The 14,006-nt window shown below is 48.4% G+C and overlaps 1 long non-coding RNA gene and 1 pseudogene across 1 annotated transcript in view; both read right to left on the minus strand.

The window, feature by feature from the left end:
- Nucleotides 1–14,006, minus strand: part of LOC120606389 (uncharacterized) — a 192,068-nt gene that overhangs the window by 8,004 nt on the left and 170,058 nt on the right. Inside the window, exons 15-18 of the long non-coding RNA XR_005653881.1 lie at nucleotides 3,783–3,853; nucleotides 1,039–1,262; nucleotides 662–846; nucleotides 343–445 (exon numbers count right to left, since the gene is read on the minus strand). This is a non-coding gene — a long non-coding RNA (uncharacterized LOC120606389). The remainder of the gene's footprint in view (nucleotides 1–342; nucleotides 446–661; nucleotides 847–1,038; nucleotides 1,263–3,782; nucleotides 3,854–14,006) is intronic.
- Nucleotides 3,377–3,495, minus strand: LOC120606402 (uncharacterized; annotated as a pseudogene).

Genomic DNA, 14,006 nt, shown 5'->3' on the forward strand with positions numbered 1-14,006 from the left:
TTTGGGCTGGCAGCTCTATAACAAGTGTGAAGAGCCTGAGGGGCTGAGAAAAAGCTGTGGACAAAGACGGCAAGTCTCTGAGTAGGCAGGGTGAGGGGGGGCTATGCATGCCGACAAGGGGGGCTAAATCAGGGAGGTTCTGAGGACAGAATCCAGGAGTGCTATTTAGCTGGGCTTTGGGTATGATGTCTAGCTGTGGGCTTGGGGTGACACTCACTTTCCCAACAGCCAGAGGAACTGAAAGGAAGAGGTCCGGCCTTGGCTAAAGCAAGGAGGAAGGAGGAAGGGGACATGGGGAACATATATGAACACTAAGGCAATCTGAGCAATATCTGCACTTACCTCAGGTGTCGACAGAATGGACCCCCAAGTCCCTATGCCGAGAAAAGTGCAGGCTTTCAAAGACTGGGCAAGGGTGATGCCTGAGAGACTGGGCCAGGGGCACCTTGCAGAAAAAGAACAACAGGACTCGTCAGGATCTTTGGATGCTATCTGCTATGCTGGGTGACTCCAGTCTCCTTCTCTCTCAGCTGGTTTTCCTTCCTTTTTTTTCCCCTCTTGGAATTGGTTAATTTCCTTGCCAACTAAGTAAGCAACGGAGGAAGCAATAATACGCACACATTCCTTCGATTCCATTTAAAAAATCCATTGCATATCTTACCATGTGTGAGGTATCAACTCCACCCCCTGGAGGTAGGAAGAGATCCTGATTAGATGAGTTGGCCACAAGGCCACCCATGCTCTTGATGTGGATCCTTGAGAAGGGACTAAAGAAGAGGGAAGGTATAATTCTCAACTCCGAGAGGCTGGGAAGGCTTCTAGGATGTGGTGAGGTTTCAACTGAGCCTGGAAAGATGGAAAGAAGGCAGGCAGGTGTGGAAAAGTATTCTAGGCAAGGAAGAAATAAGCAGAAGCCTGGAGGCAGAGGAGGGCAGGGTATTCTGTGAGAAAGGGGTCAGGTTGGGATACAGATCTGTGTGAGGATGGATGGGGGGTTAGGAAGAGGGGAGCTGCAGAGGTAGGCTGGGTCCGCCTGACCTTGAGTGCCAGACAGAGCAGCACAGACAGCACCTCGCAGGCACCAGGGAGCCATCAAAGTCTTGTCAGCAAGGGCAGGAGCCAAGCCGGCCTTTTGTAAAAAACCTCTGGTACTTGGATGGAGGAATATACATGTACCCTCTGCGTGGGACATTTTTCTTCTCTTCCGCTTTTACTTGTTTGTTTGCTTGCTTGCTTGCTTGCTTGCCAGGGAAGTTTTGTGGCTGGGAAAGAGAAATAACCAACTCAGAAGAATATGCAGATTCCAGTATCTAACACATTAGAATTCAGGCGACATATGGATTGCCCACTCCACGAACCTGCCATGTGGCAGGAGGGCCTGGTCAAGCAGTAGCAGCAGACTCTAGGAAGACTGAACACTGAGGACTGTGTGCTTCCCCACACTCTGAATGCCCACACTGCAATGCAGTGATGGTGGCCCCCAAAGATATGTCCACCTGGAACTCGTGAATGTGACCCTATCTGGAAAAGGGTCTTTGCAGGTATCATTAAGGTAAGGATTTCAAGACTGGATCATTCTGGATTATCCGAGTGGGCCCTCAATCTAATGACATGTGTCCTAAGAAGAGGAGAAATGCAGAGGAGAAGACCATGTGAAGATGGAGGCAGAGATTGGAGTGACACAGCCGCAAACCAAGGAACGCCCGGGGCTGCCAGAAGCTGGAGGAGAGGCAAACAAGGATCATCCCCTAAAGCCTTCAGAGGGGGCACGGCCCTGCTGACATAGTGATTTTAGCCCAGTCATATTGACTCTCTCAAAGAGCATGTGTGGTTCCCCATCTCAGTACCCCAGTAGACTGTGCGCTCCGAGAAGGCAGGGGCTACATCTCACTTGTCGTTGTAGCCCCAGCATCTAACACAAGGCAGGGCGTTTACTAGGCACTCAGTTAATGTTGGCTGAATGAATGAATGGGGGCAAGACTGTGGGAGTTCACAGATCCTCATCTATACCAAGTACTGTGTGTAGATGAATACGCCTCCCATATTCATATGGCTGTTTGTCCTTTTGTGTTCCTCGATCAGCAGATAATAAAAATATCGCTAGTTGCTATTATGTGGAGTCTGCAATGGAGGTGAAAATGACAGACAGAGAAATGAGGCCCAGCCCTGTGATTGTTTCTTTCCATCACGACCTGTTTCTAAGCCAAACTGGAGAAGTACCAAGACACAGCCTCCTCCAGTGCAGCATCTACTCAACCTGGACCCTGACCAGCCACTCAGCCAAAGGCAGCAGAGGTGTTGGTGGCGACAAGGAATTGCAAGCAGCGCTTCTGCAGACACCTGCTAGCAGGGGCCAGAGAGGAAGCCAATCAGCTAGGCAACGTCCAAGGAGTCTCCATCCAGTCCCATCTGGCTACTGCCTCACCTTCAGTCCCCTGGTGATAAGGCCAGTTTATAATCTGTCTGCTGGGAGAGTCTTCAGTCGAATAAACCTGTTCCCAGGAGTTTTCTCAATATCCCTTCTGGAGGCATCTTTGCTCTCTGCCCATCATAATAATTTGTAATTTGTTCGTCGATTTCTCCTTACATGTAGTGGTTCCAGGAGGGATTCGGAGGGATTTTGAAGACAGGCTTTTGAGGGCTGCCCAGGTCCCTACAGGATCCCAGGCCGAAATGCTGGCTAATGAGAAATGTCTTAGACAACTTGCTTTAAATAATCTGGCAAGCAAACTCTCTCTCTCTCTCTCTCTCTCTCTCTCTCTCTCTCTCTCTCTCTTTATTCATTAGAAATATTGCACCTAAATAGCCTCTTTGTTTCTTGGGATTAAGATTTCCAGCCAAGGCGGGAGGTGGAGACTGACAGGGCTGGAGAGAGGAGGGCAGTGGAGGCTGCCAAAATGAGATGTGTCTGCAAGGCCCAGAGATGCACCTGGACACACTTAAATCCCACGGGATTTTTTTTGAGCCAGAGGCCAAAAGCTCTCAGGTAGCTCTCAGATCGCCTCCTGGCTTCTTCACAGGCTATCTGAGGGGCCTCAGACAAGCCCTGTCCTGGCTCACTAGTCCATCATGGCAGGGATGCTGTAAAGAAAGGCAGCCTCACAAGGCGGTTGGTAGGAGGCTCTGCTAAGGAGAAGGGAGGCTTGGGGTAGGCAGGAGCTGGCTCTGCTATGTCTGTGACCTGTGCCCAGCACTGCTTGGCTGCTGGGCCCTCACCCAACTGTGCTGGGCCAAAGGGATCCCCTCAAAACACTTCTTTTTTTAAAATTATTTATTTAATTTATTTTTATTTTTTAGGCAAGACAACCCTTGGTTGACCTCACAGATTGCAAGGACCTTGTAATCTTACAATCCCTTATTTTTAATTTTTTTTTTACGACTACAGCACTTGGTCTTCCTAGGTGGTCTTCCATCCAAGTACTAACCAGGGCCGACTCTGCTTAGCTTCTGAGATCAGATGGGATCAGGCTTGTTCAGGGTGGCAAGGCCATAGACTTTTTTTTTTAAGCATGATTACTAATTTTTAAAAAAAGTCAGTTTGAATTGTTTATTTGATTTCTCGGGGTGATATTGGTTAACAAAACTATATAGGTTTCAACTGCACAATTCTATAATACATCTGTATATTGTGTTGTGTGTTTACCACCCAAAGTCAAGCAAACATAAACAAGACAAACACTTTCGGAAATGAGTGCCAGAGGAAGAAAGGTGTTTCTCCTCAACAATGTGTTAACTCATGAATATTAACATTTTCCTAGGGCAGTAAATTTCCTTTAACATACCTGTGACTGGAATTTCATTCATTTTCTTGTTTTCCAGTCTTTCTGTTCTCACCATCTATTTGCTGATATATCTGACAAAAGAGAGAGAGGACAAAAAAAGAATAAGAAGCTTCTATACAAATTAGCTATGAAGGGAACAAAAATTTTGCTATCCTGGAGCTGCTTTTCGGGATATTGATTTTAAGCTGTTTTTCAAGAAACAAGGCTCAGAAAGGACCTTTGACCTTTCTGCCTTTCTTGCTTAAGAGATTCAGACAGAAACCTGCTTCAGGAAGGAAATCTTAGAATGCTGCCTTAGCCTAATTTGAATTAAGTTTGGTAAATAAAGACATCAGGCAGGCGCCTATTAGCTAGATGCCCCCTGGGTCCTATTGTTTTCGAGTTGCCCGGCAAGAATGTCTGTGACACTTCTGTTCCGTTCTTCTGTCAACTAACTACCTGTAAATCGCCCATTCTCACTTCTGAAATCTAAGTGTTCTTGTCCCCTTTTCTACTTTGTCCAAAAATGTCTTATATACCTGATGTTGTCTCCCATCTTTGGAATTTCTATGCTTATGTGAATTCCCCATGAGCATGTATTAAAACATTTGATTTTCTCTTGTTAATCTGCCTCTGTTAATTTGATTAGTAGCCCAGCTAGAAGAATTTAGAAGGTAGGAGGAAAAGTACTCATTTTTTTTTTAGCCCCCACAGCTATATTTTCATTCAGTTTGTTTTATGAGCATGAAAGGTTTAAACATAAAGTAGCCAGATTATATGGATTAATTAGATGTTTAATGTTAAAAAAAATCAAGAAAGTAAGTTGCAGCTTATAATATAAAACTCAGCAGGCTTTGATTTTGTGCTGTGAAGCTATTCAAAAAAACAGTAATTAAGACGTGAACAGTAAACTGATTCTATGCATAAATTAGAGCTATCGAAGGCAAATGTTTGCTTTTAGATTGTGATGTATGGAGATTTAGCCATAAACTATGGGCTGGAGATGTTAATTGTGCTAAACCTGAGCTTTAATCAGGCGCCAGGGCAGGATGGGACTGAGTGGCAGTGCAGGGCTTCCTCCCCTCCCATGGATCTAGAGGGACAGACAGAAGGAGCGCCTGGTGCCCGCGTGTGGCAAACAAGAGCTTTAGAGTTGTCAGACTCCTCAGAATCCCAGCCCCCGGCCCCCCGCCAGGAATTGAAATGCACATCGCTGGGTCCCCTTAGCAAGGCAAACTCTCCTGGGAGGGGTGCCAGCTTTGGGTTAGTTTTCTCCAGTTAAGTTCTGAGATGCCTGCTTCAGGGAGAACTCAGTTATGTCTACACACATCCTTAAACTGTCTCCCCTTAGTAAGCTGCAGAGACGGCAGCCAGCGCTCCTAAAACCACAAGCAGTCCGCTGCATATTGTTAAAATGCTTATTGATAAGAGTCCCCAAACATCCTAAACTAAATACAAGGGTGTCCCGGATGCGAACAGCTCACGGTGGACATGTCCTAATATCTAGAAGTTTGCTTTGAAAAACTAGGTTCAGATCCTCGATGATGGCCCTAAGCTTGGGCTGAGATGGAGGCAGGAGTCTGGCATTCCCTCCCCAACCCCTGCTGCCCACCCTCAGCCTGACCCCTAGGTGGTCTTGCTCCCACCTGTCAGCCCCTCTGGGGAGGCTGTGCTGGGTTCAGGGTAGATTCAAGCTGGAATGGCCCTCCCTTAAAGAGAGGCTCATTCAACTCCCTTCCTGCACCAACCCTACAGGGGCCTCTGAGGCCCAGGGACTGAGCTGGCCTTGGCTTACCAGCTGCGCAGAGGGAGCTGGGCCAGAGTGGTTTACTCCCCACGGACCCTTCCAGGGCCCGGGGCAGGGGGCGAGTGGGCTTCTAAGCCTGCAAACGCCACTTTTCCGCAGAGGGCAGGAAATCTGGCCCTGGCACTGGCCCCAGCCTGGCCATTTCATTTCCCATGGGGCCTCCAGCACCTTCTGCAGCTCCTGGGGGTGGGGGAGGGGGTGGAGAGAGGGGTGTTTTCCCAGGTGTGAAACCCTTTTGTAATTACTGAACAGATTTTTCACAGGCTTTTTTCCCCCTTTGCTTATCTTCATCCTCACCACCAATAGCCTCATTAACATGTGAGAACACAGAGCTTGTTGCTACTCTTTGGGCCTTTGTGGGGGGCCGCACCGGCTCAGTCTCCCACCCTTGGAAGTCTTGGCCAGGTCTGTGACTACAGATTATTTCTTACTTTCAAGGCTGCAAAGACACCAATTCTTTTTATCCAGAGATTCACCACTGTCCCTGGAGGGTTAAAATATAAATAGCAGTCTCTGAGCACGCCAATAAATAGATGGAGCCAAGGAAATAATTTCTCCACTGGCCTCCCAGCCCCTTGGTGGACCCGTTGGGCCGTCTGCCTCGCTAATGTGCCCACCAGTTTCCCTGGGCACGCTCTCATTCTGCCAAGGCCGAGAGAGAGCTGGCAAAGTGTGCTAAAAATAACATGAACGAGAGACAGAAAACAAGCAGCCACCACCCAAGCAAAGGACACTGTTTGCCCAGGGACCAGCCCACAGCCCGAGGAGCCCACCCTGGGTGGTTCAGGAGGGGCTTGGTCTCTCTGGGCTCTCTGAGGTGTGCCCACACTGGGCTTGCCCTGGGTCGGGGGAGGACGAGCTGGGGACAGTACTCTTTATTATGCCCATGGTTGGAGGGAGCATGCTGTCCCTGGAGCTGTGATGGGACTAAAGGGGTGGGGACGGAGGGACCAGAGCTAGCCTAGGGTGCCAACTGGATGTCCGCTTTGTGCCTGGCATGATGCTGGGCATTGAGTGGTATGCCGGGAAACAGCAGTCTCAGGCTCCGGGGTCAGTCAAGCCTGGTTTGGAATAGCGGTTCTTGGCGCCACCTGTGCTGGTCCCTACGTGGCCTTGGATCAATGCTTGCTCATCTATACAATGGGGACAGCAAGAAACTGCCTCCCAGGCATGCTGTGAGGATTCGAGGGGGAATGACCTAGGCGAACTTCGGCCCAAGCTGGAGGGAACCGGAGCAGCTACTGTCTCTGCTGCTCAGTTTGCATTCGTGGCTTCCGGTCATCATCTCCATCACAGCTCTGCTTGACCTGTGAAGACCCCAGGACAAGCACTGTCCACAGCGGAAAGGCCAGTTCTGCAGAATGGAGGAAACACACTGTCTCTGGAGCTGTGATGCGACTAAAAGGGTGGGGACAGAGGGGCTCAAGGCTGGCATGGCCGTCCATCCCTGTGCAGCCGGCAGCCAGAGATGAGCCGGGGTGCACTTGGACCCCCGAGTCGGTCGGTTCCCGGGAGCCTGTGGGAGAGACAGGCAGGGCCCTCCAGGGCAGCCAGGCCCCGGACCGAAGCTGCTGACAGACTGGGAGACCAGGCCCACAGTGGGAAGGGCTGCGCCCAAGGTCACAGGCAAGTCGACACAGACCCAGGGTCCCCGTGTCCTCGGCCAGGACTCTCAGCAGGGACTTCCCAGGCACTCGTGAGTCCGGAGGACCTGGCAGACCCCCTAAGTTGACCAGGAGTGAGAGGTCTAATGCTGGGGCCATCGTGAGATTTTCTCCTTGGGGACTCGCGGCTTGCTCTGGTGACTCTGCTCACCTGCTGAGTCTCACCTGAAGGTGACAGCTGCTGAGCACCTGATCCCCGGGAACATGGGACATGTGTCAGATCAGCTGTTCTGGCCCTGAGCTGGCCCTGGTGCTGGTTGAAGGGGCATTGACAACGGGCGCCCAGGGAAGCCACGGGTGCCCCTTACCCCCCTCCCCTCCCTTCCTAGGCTGTCAGAGGACCTGCTCCCGCAGAGGGAGGGCACTGCCACTTGCAGGCTGGTGGCTTTCCTACCTCCCCTGGTGCTGGCCCACAGGCAGGTTCCGGACCTGCCGAAGGCGCGCGTGGGGCCTGCGATGGCACCAGCGGCTTTACCGGCAGCATCCCACCCCACCACTGCACAGAGGCGGCTCAGCTGCGTCCCCAACATGGCGGGAACATGCTGCGGAGACACAGCTTGCAGTCCAGGCCTCTCCTCTCCAGCAAGCTCTCACCTGGCCATGCACGGCGGGCTGGTGGGGAGCGGGAACCACGGGGCCCAAGGACAGGCCTTGGAGAGTGAGACCTCCACAGGACGAGCCTGACATGGAGGCATGAGGGCAGGAAGGGGTCGACCTGGCAAGGGGCTCTGGGACCCGCTAGGGGCAGGCAGCCGGGTCCTCAGGAGCCCCCCCAACCCCCAGGGCACCGGAAGGACCCAAGGCCCCAGGCACGGCACTCCAGGGATCCAGAGGGTTTTGGTTGAACCAGAAACGTGGTGGCCACGGTGACAAAGGAGAGGTTGAGGGTGGGAGAGGGGGTCGTCACTTCCCTGGGCTCCCAGCACAGGCTCGCCAGCCCGCCTTTACCTCCCAGGTCTAGATTTGTATATCCAACAGCCTGTTGGGCATGTCCACCTGATATTTCTTAAGCTCTTCCAGCCAACCGTGGCCAAGCCTGAACTACAGCTTCCGGTCACCCCCAAAATTAATTAGGTGGCACCTGAAAGGAGTCCCTCAATCTCTGTTTGGAGCCCAGACCTGTCTTCCAAACTCCTTCGCGGCCCCTCTCCCAGGACGACCCATGGAGTCCTCAGTCTTATAGGGCTCCACAGCTGGACTTTTTGCCTTTTACCCCAGACCTCATCTCTGCTCCCCATCTAGCAACAGTGGCACAGCACCAGGCAGCAAAGCTGATGTCCTCTTGGGCCTTGGCCTCCTGCCTTCCCTCCCTCCCATCTTATCCCTTTGCACTGATGGGAAGCCTTTGACTTTCAACCTTAAATACATCCAATGGCTTTGCTGGGCCTCCCTGGGGTTGATATCCAGCTTGGACCATGCTATAGTCATGCATTTCAGGAAGTGGGATTCAAACCACAGAAATAACCAATTAGAGCCTGTTTGACGTAAGTATTTATTTTGTTTTTTTTTTTTTTTTCATGACCAATTTGGGTGATTTTCTAGTAACCAGTTGTTTGACTGGTTATACACCATTTCCCTAAGCTGGTTTCTTTGTGCAAGGACAGCTTTGGTGTCAGGAATGGTGTCCAGTGCCACAGGCCTCCCACAGGCCCCACTTGCACAGCCCCAGAGAGGGCGGCCCAGCGGAGCCTTTTGGAATGGGGGCTTCCCTTTCGGCTGCCTGTAGGATGGACTTCCATGAAAACTGAGACTTGTTTTTAACAGAAGTCCCATAGTCCACTGGACCTTAGCTCTATCTTATTTCGAAGCAAAGTTTGGAAGGAACGTGGTGTTGGATTTCTTGGCCTACTGGACCTGTCCTCTGCACAATATAAAAAAGAAAAGATCAGGGACCAGACCCTAGACCCTTGCCTGTGGAAAGCCTGCTGTCCTGCATTCTGGAATTTGCTACTGACATCTAGAAGCAAACAAGTCAGATGAGGGACAATTAGGCTGATACAGGCTGTCTGGATTTCCAGTCCATTCCTTTTTAACTGCCTCAGCGCCAGCTGAACTCCCAGCCCCGAGAGGTGAAACTGAACCCAAGGATGTCCCCAGCTCTCTGGAATGAAGCTTTCACTTCTATAATTAGAGTCCCAGAATGTCAAGGCTGTGGGGGCCATTAGGATCAGCTGGCCCGTCCCCATCATGGTACTGACAGCCAGGCTGGGAGGCCCAGCTTGAGGCCTGCCCTCTACTTCCCTCCCAGATAGGGCCCTTCCTGCTACAGCTTCTGCTACTAATTCTTTCCACCATGTTAGTCTTTTCCTTGCAGACATGGCAGGTGCTCACTAGGTCCTTCGTAAAGGGAATCAGAACTCGTGTGCAGTCTCCCAGGTGCGAGCCTCGAATACGCCAGGCAGTTAGCCTTTTCAGTAAATAGATGCCAAATTTCTTTCTCTAGAGACCCCAACACTTATAGGAGAACACACAGCTGGCTTTGAATGCTCTCGATGGTCTGGTCTCCACCTTACCTGGCACCGTTCTCACCTGGTGTCCTACATTCCTCTATGCTGGCCAACTCTATTCCCCAAACACACCATGCAGTTTCTCACCCTTGGGCTCCAGCTGTTTCCCTCAGACCAAGATGCTTTTGAAATCTGGCTGTCTACCAAGACTCTTCTCTTTTGTCAAGGCCCATCTCCAGGATGCTCTCCTCTGTGCAGCATTTGCAAAGAGAGCTCCGTCAATGTTCTCCCTCCTCCCACAATTCACTCATTTATACCACAGATATTTTCATGGGCACCCATCATGTGCCAGGCACTGTTCTAGGCACAGAGGATACAGCAGTGAACAAGACAGATTAAAAACCTCTGCCCTCGCAGAGCCGATATTCTTGTGGGGAAGTGAGGCAATAAAAGAAACAAGTAAATGATGGAGAATTTTAGAGGCGAAATTAACTTCTTCTGCACTCCCCGCCATCTTCTTCCCTCCTGTTGCCCTATTTTCCTGTCTTGTGGTACGGTTACTTTGTACTTCTGTCTCATGATCACTAGAGGGTGAGCTCCATGAGAGTGGGGCCAATGCCTGTTCTGCTCTGCAGCCCCCTCAGCACCAGGCCTAGCGCAAACACTCAAGAAATGTTTGTGAAACCAGCGAGTAAATGAATGAGGGAGTGAACGAATGACAGGGATGAGGATCTAGGCTCAGAACACTTGCGTGTTTTAGCTTTTCTGAAATAAAGCTTCTACACTGGAAGGTTGGGTGGCTTGAGCATAGGATTTCTGAGGCCCAGGAGAAAAATCAACACTGGCTCTCACACCACAGAACAAATGAGAGGTGGCTATAGAAACTCAAAATTTCAACTTCAGGGCCCATGCCACACTTGAACCTCATTTGACCGTGGACTCTGTCTTTCATGAGAAGATGTGTCCAAGGGCCTAACCTTACTGACTCAGCCTCTCACACCTAGGACATAATCTCACAGCACCTTTGATTTCTTCTGCGAACATCAGAAGTACCCGCAATGAGAGGCTTTTGTATTTTCATACAGAAAAAAAAAAAGAGTCAACACCGCTTCCTCCCATAACCCATTTTTTACTAAATATGTGCTGAAATTAACTGGTTATTACGTTCCCAAATCCCTTTTGATTATTTACTAGAGATTTTCATCTCATTTTTAACCAAGTGACTCTTATCCTAAAACAATTTGATTTGATGTTTAAAGGATTAAGGGAATGATTTTATGACCTAAAATGTGAATGGTGTAATTGAGTTGCAAACACTACTTTAGTGTTTTCACAACATAATTTGTTGGGGCATTTTGTTTTTCCAAGACACTTGATTTATCTGCTCTTCATACACATTCAGTCTCTGTAAATATGCTTTTGGCTTTTCAGTAATATCAGACCTGAATGCTTTGACGTGTATCAGCAGGGGTAGGAGATTGAGAGAAAGGTTGCTATATGCATTTAAACATACTAGGCCAACAGAGAAAAGAACATTTATAAGTATCTATAAGCATCTAATGTACCTTTTAGACATGTTTCATTGAGTTTCATGAATTAGCCTGGAGCTAGCTGTTTTTTTTTTTTTTTAAGTTAGTTTTCCCTTTAGTTTTGGTCATTCTTTTGGTTGCTGCTATTGTTTCAATCTGTCGTTTTTAACCATCGGAAAGGCAGTTGTTTACTTATCGAATTATGTGCTTCAGGATGTCCTTATGATCCAAGTGGATTCTGATTGCAAAGCAAATTCAATCGACAATGTCCAAGGGGGCCTGAACACAGCTCAGAGTCCCACTTCAACTCTCAAAAGCCCAAAGCCATGGGCGACATGCCACTGCTGAACAGCCTGGCCGAGCAAATCCATGTACAGTCAGGACTACTCTGATTCTCTGGAACATGCACTGAACTGACCGAGGGGCGGAAAACACACTCCCCCAATTACTTTATGGACCTCTTTCATCAAACCAGCGTCCTCTCTTGGTTTCTGGGCCGAAAAGCTTGGCATCATTTTCCAGTCTCTAACACCCTCCCTCTTCCACTGACTCATAACAAAGTGCCATCATTTCAGCTTTCTCTGTTAAATGTCTCTTGGACACATCCTTTCCTTTCTGCTTCCACTGCCACCTCCTTCATCCAGGCCCCTGTGGTCTTAGCCTTGAACCACTCCAATAACTCCCACATTCTTTTCTCAGCCTCATACTCCCATGCTGAGACTTGACTTGACTCCCAGAAATGTCTTCCTAAGATGCTCATTTAGGATCTCTCTCTTCTGCTTCCTGACATGCTGGGGAACCACTTTGCTCTCCAGGTCAAGTCCAGGCTTTTCCAATTGATTTTCAAGGTCCTTACTAATCTGACTACATATAACTTTTAGCCTTCTAATCCCTAATGAGCATGGCCTGGGTCAAAACCTATTGAGATACATCTGCATACTGTGGTTTTGGTACAAGGCTGGATAAATCGACTGATGAGATAGAAGTGCGAACCCAGAGACAGACTCGTGCGTATAAAAAGTCTGATTTCTGAGAGGACACATTTTACAGGAGTGGGGAGGGGATAGTCTTGCCAATCAATCGTGCACGGATAATAGGGCATCCATAAGGATAAAAAATGAAATAGGAGCCCTACTTCACATCACACACACAAATCAAGTCCAGGTGGATTAAGGACTTAAATATGAAAGGTGAGACTATAAAGCTTTCAAAAGGTCACAAAGGAGAATATCTTCATAACCTAAGGGTAGGGAAAGATTTCTTAAACATGGCATGAAAAACACTAAATATAAAGAAAAGATGGACAAGCAGAACCATGTTAATATTTTTCAAAATATTTATTTATTTCAAAACATTTATATTTTTCAAAAGCTAGTATGCAGAGATGAAAAAGAAAGCCACCAATTGAGAAAAGGGTTCTGGAATACATAACACTGACAAAGACCTCATATCCAGAATATGTTCTTTAAAGTCTCAAAAATTATTAACAAAAACACAGAAGACTCAACAGAAAAATTGGCAAGACACTTGATAGGTAAAGTACAAGCCAGGAAATCCAAATGGCTAATAAATGTATAAAATGCAGTTTGAGTTCTAGTAACGGGGGAAATGCACATGAAAACCACAATGAGATCCACTCCTTATCCGCCGCAATGGCTAAAATTCACAAGTGTTGGTGAGAACGTGGAGGCTCTGGAACACTCATACACTGCTGGGGGGTGTACAGGCAATTTGGAAAAGTTCGTATTATCTAGTAAAGTTGAAAATAGCCACACCGAACGACCCAGCAATTCCACTCCTACTTATATACACTAGGAAAATGAGTACACACGTGCATCCAAAGCCAGGAAGCACCCAACTGTCCATGGCAGTAGAATGGAGAAGTAGAGTGTGGTGCATTTATGAAACGTATGGATATTGAGGAAACTTAGAAGCACAATATTAAGTGAAAGAGGTGGAATAAAAAATGAACGTAGAGAGATCTTTAGTCTTCTTAGAGAATATCTAGTAATCCTGAGCAAAATGTTGGTAGAAATATGGATGGAAAAGGCTGTTCTGATGAGGTCTCACATGGAAACGAGGATCATGTTATTAGAAATTGGGGAAAGGTGATCCTTGTTATACAGTGGCAAAGAAGATGGCTGAATTGTATTCATGTTCTAGTGTTTTGTGGAAGGAAGAACTTGCAAGTGATGAAATTGGGTATTTAACTGAAGCAATTTCTAAGCAAAGTGTTGAAGGTATGGCTTGGCTCCTTGTGACTGCTTCTAGTAAAATGTGAGGAGAGAGAAATGACTTACTTAAAGATGGAATTATTAAGAAAAAAGGAAGCAGAACTTAAAAGATTTGGAAAATTCTCAGCCTAGTCATGCCGCAAAAAAAAAAAGAGAACACTAAGGGCGTGGCCAAGCAACTCTTCAATATGGAGATTAGGAGGGATATAAACTTTGGACTTCATCGAGTATCTCAACGAAGGCTAGGGGCAGAGACGAGATTATACCAGCAGAAACACTGCCAGCTGGGTCTAAATGCAATAGAAAATGAAGCATGTTGGACTCCTTAGACTCTTCAGGACTGGGTCACAATGCTATTCAGCTGCAAGTATGCACTATTCTTCAAAACAAGGGAAGAAGGACCCTGCAGGTGATTCAGAGGTCATCAGGGCTGCCTAAGCAGCACAGGCTCAGTGTGTGTGGGGGGGTGGGTGGGTGCATGGCTGCCTCCACCTATGTTTCAAAAGATGGGGTGGCCAAGCCCTGGGACTCCAGCCCAAGGGAGGTTCCGCGGGGGCAGGGTCT

This window comes from Pteropus medius, unplaced genomic scaffold (genome assembly GCF_902729225.1).
Source record: "Pteropus medius unplaced genomic scaffold, Ma_sr-lr_union100, whole genome shotgun sequence".
Lineage (NCBI taxonomy): Eukaryota > Metazoa > Chordata > Mammalia > Chiroptera > Pteropodidae > Pteropus > Pteropus medius.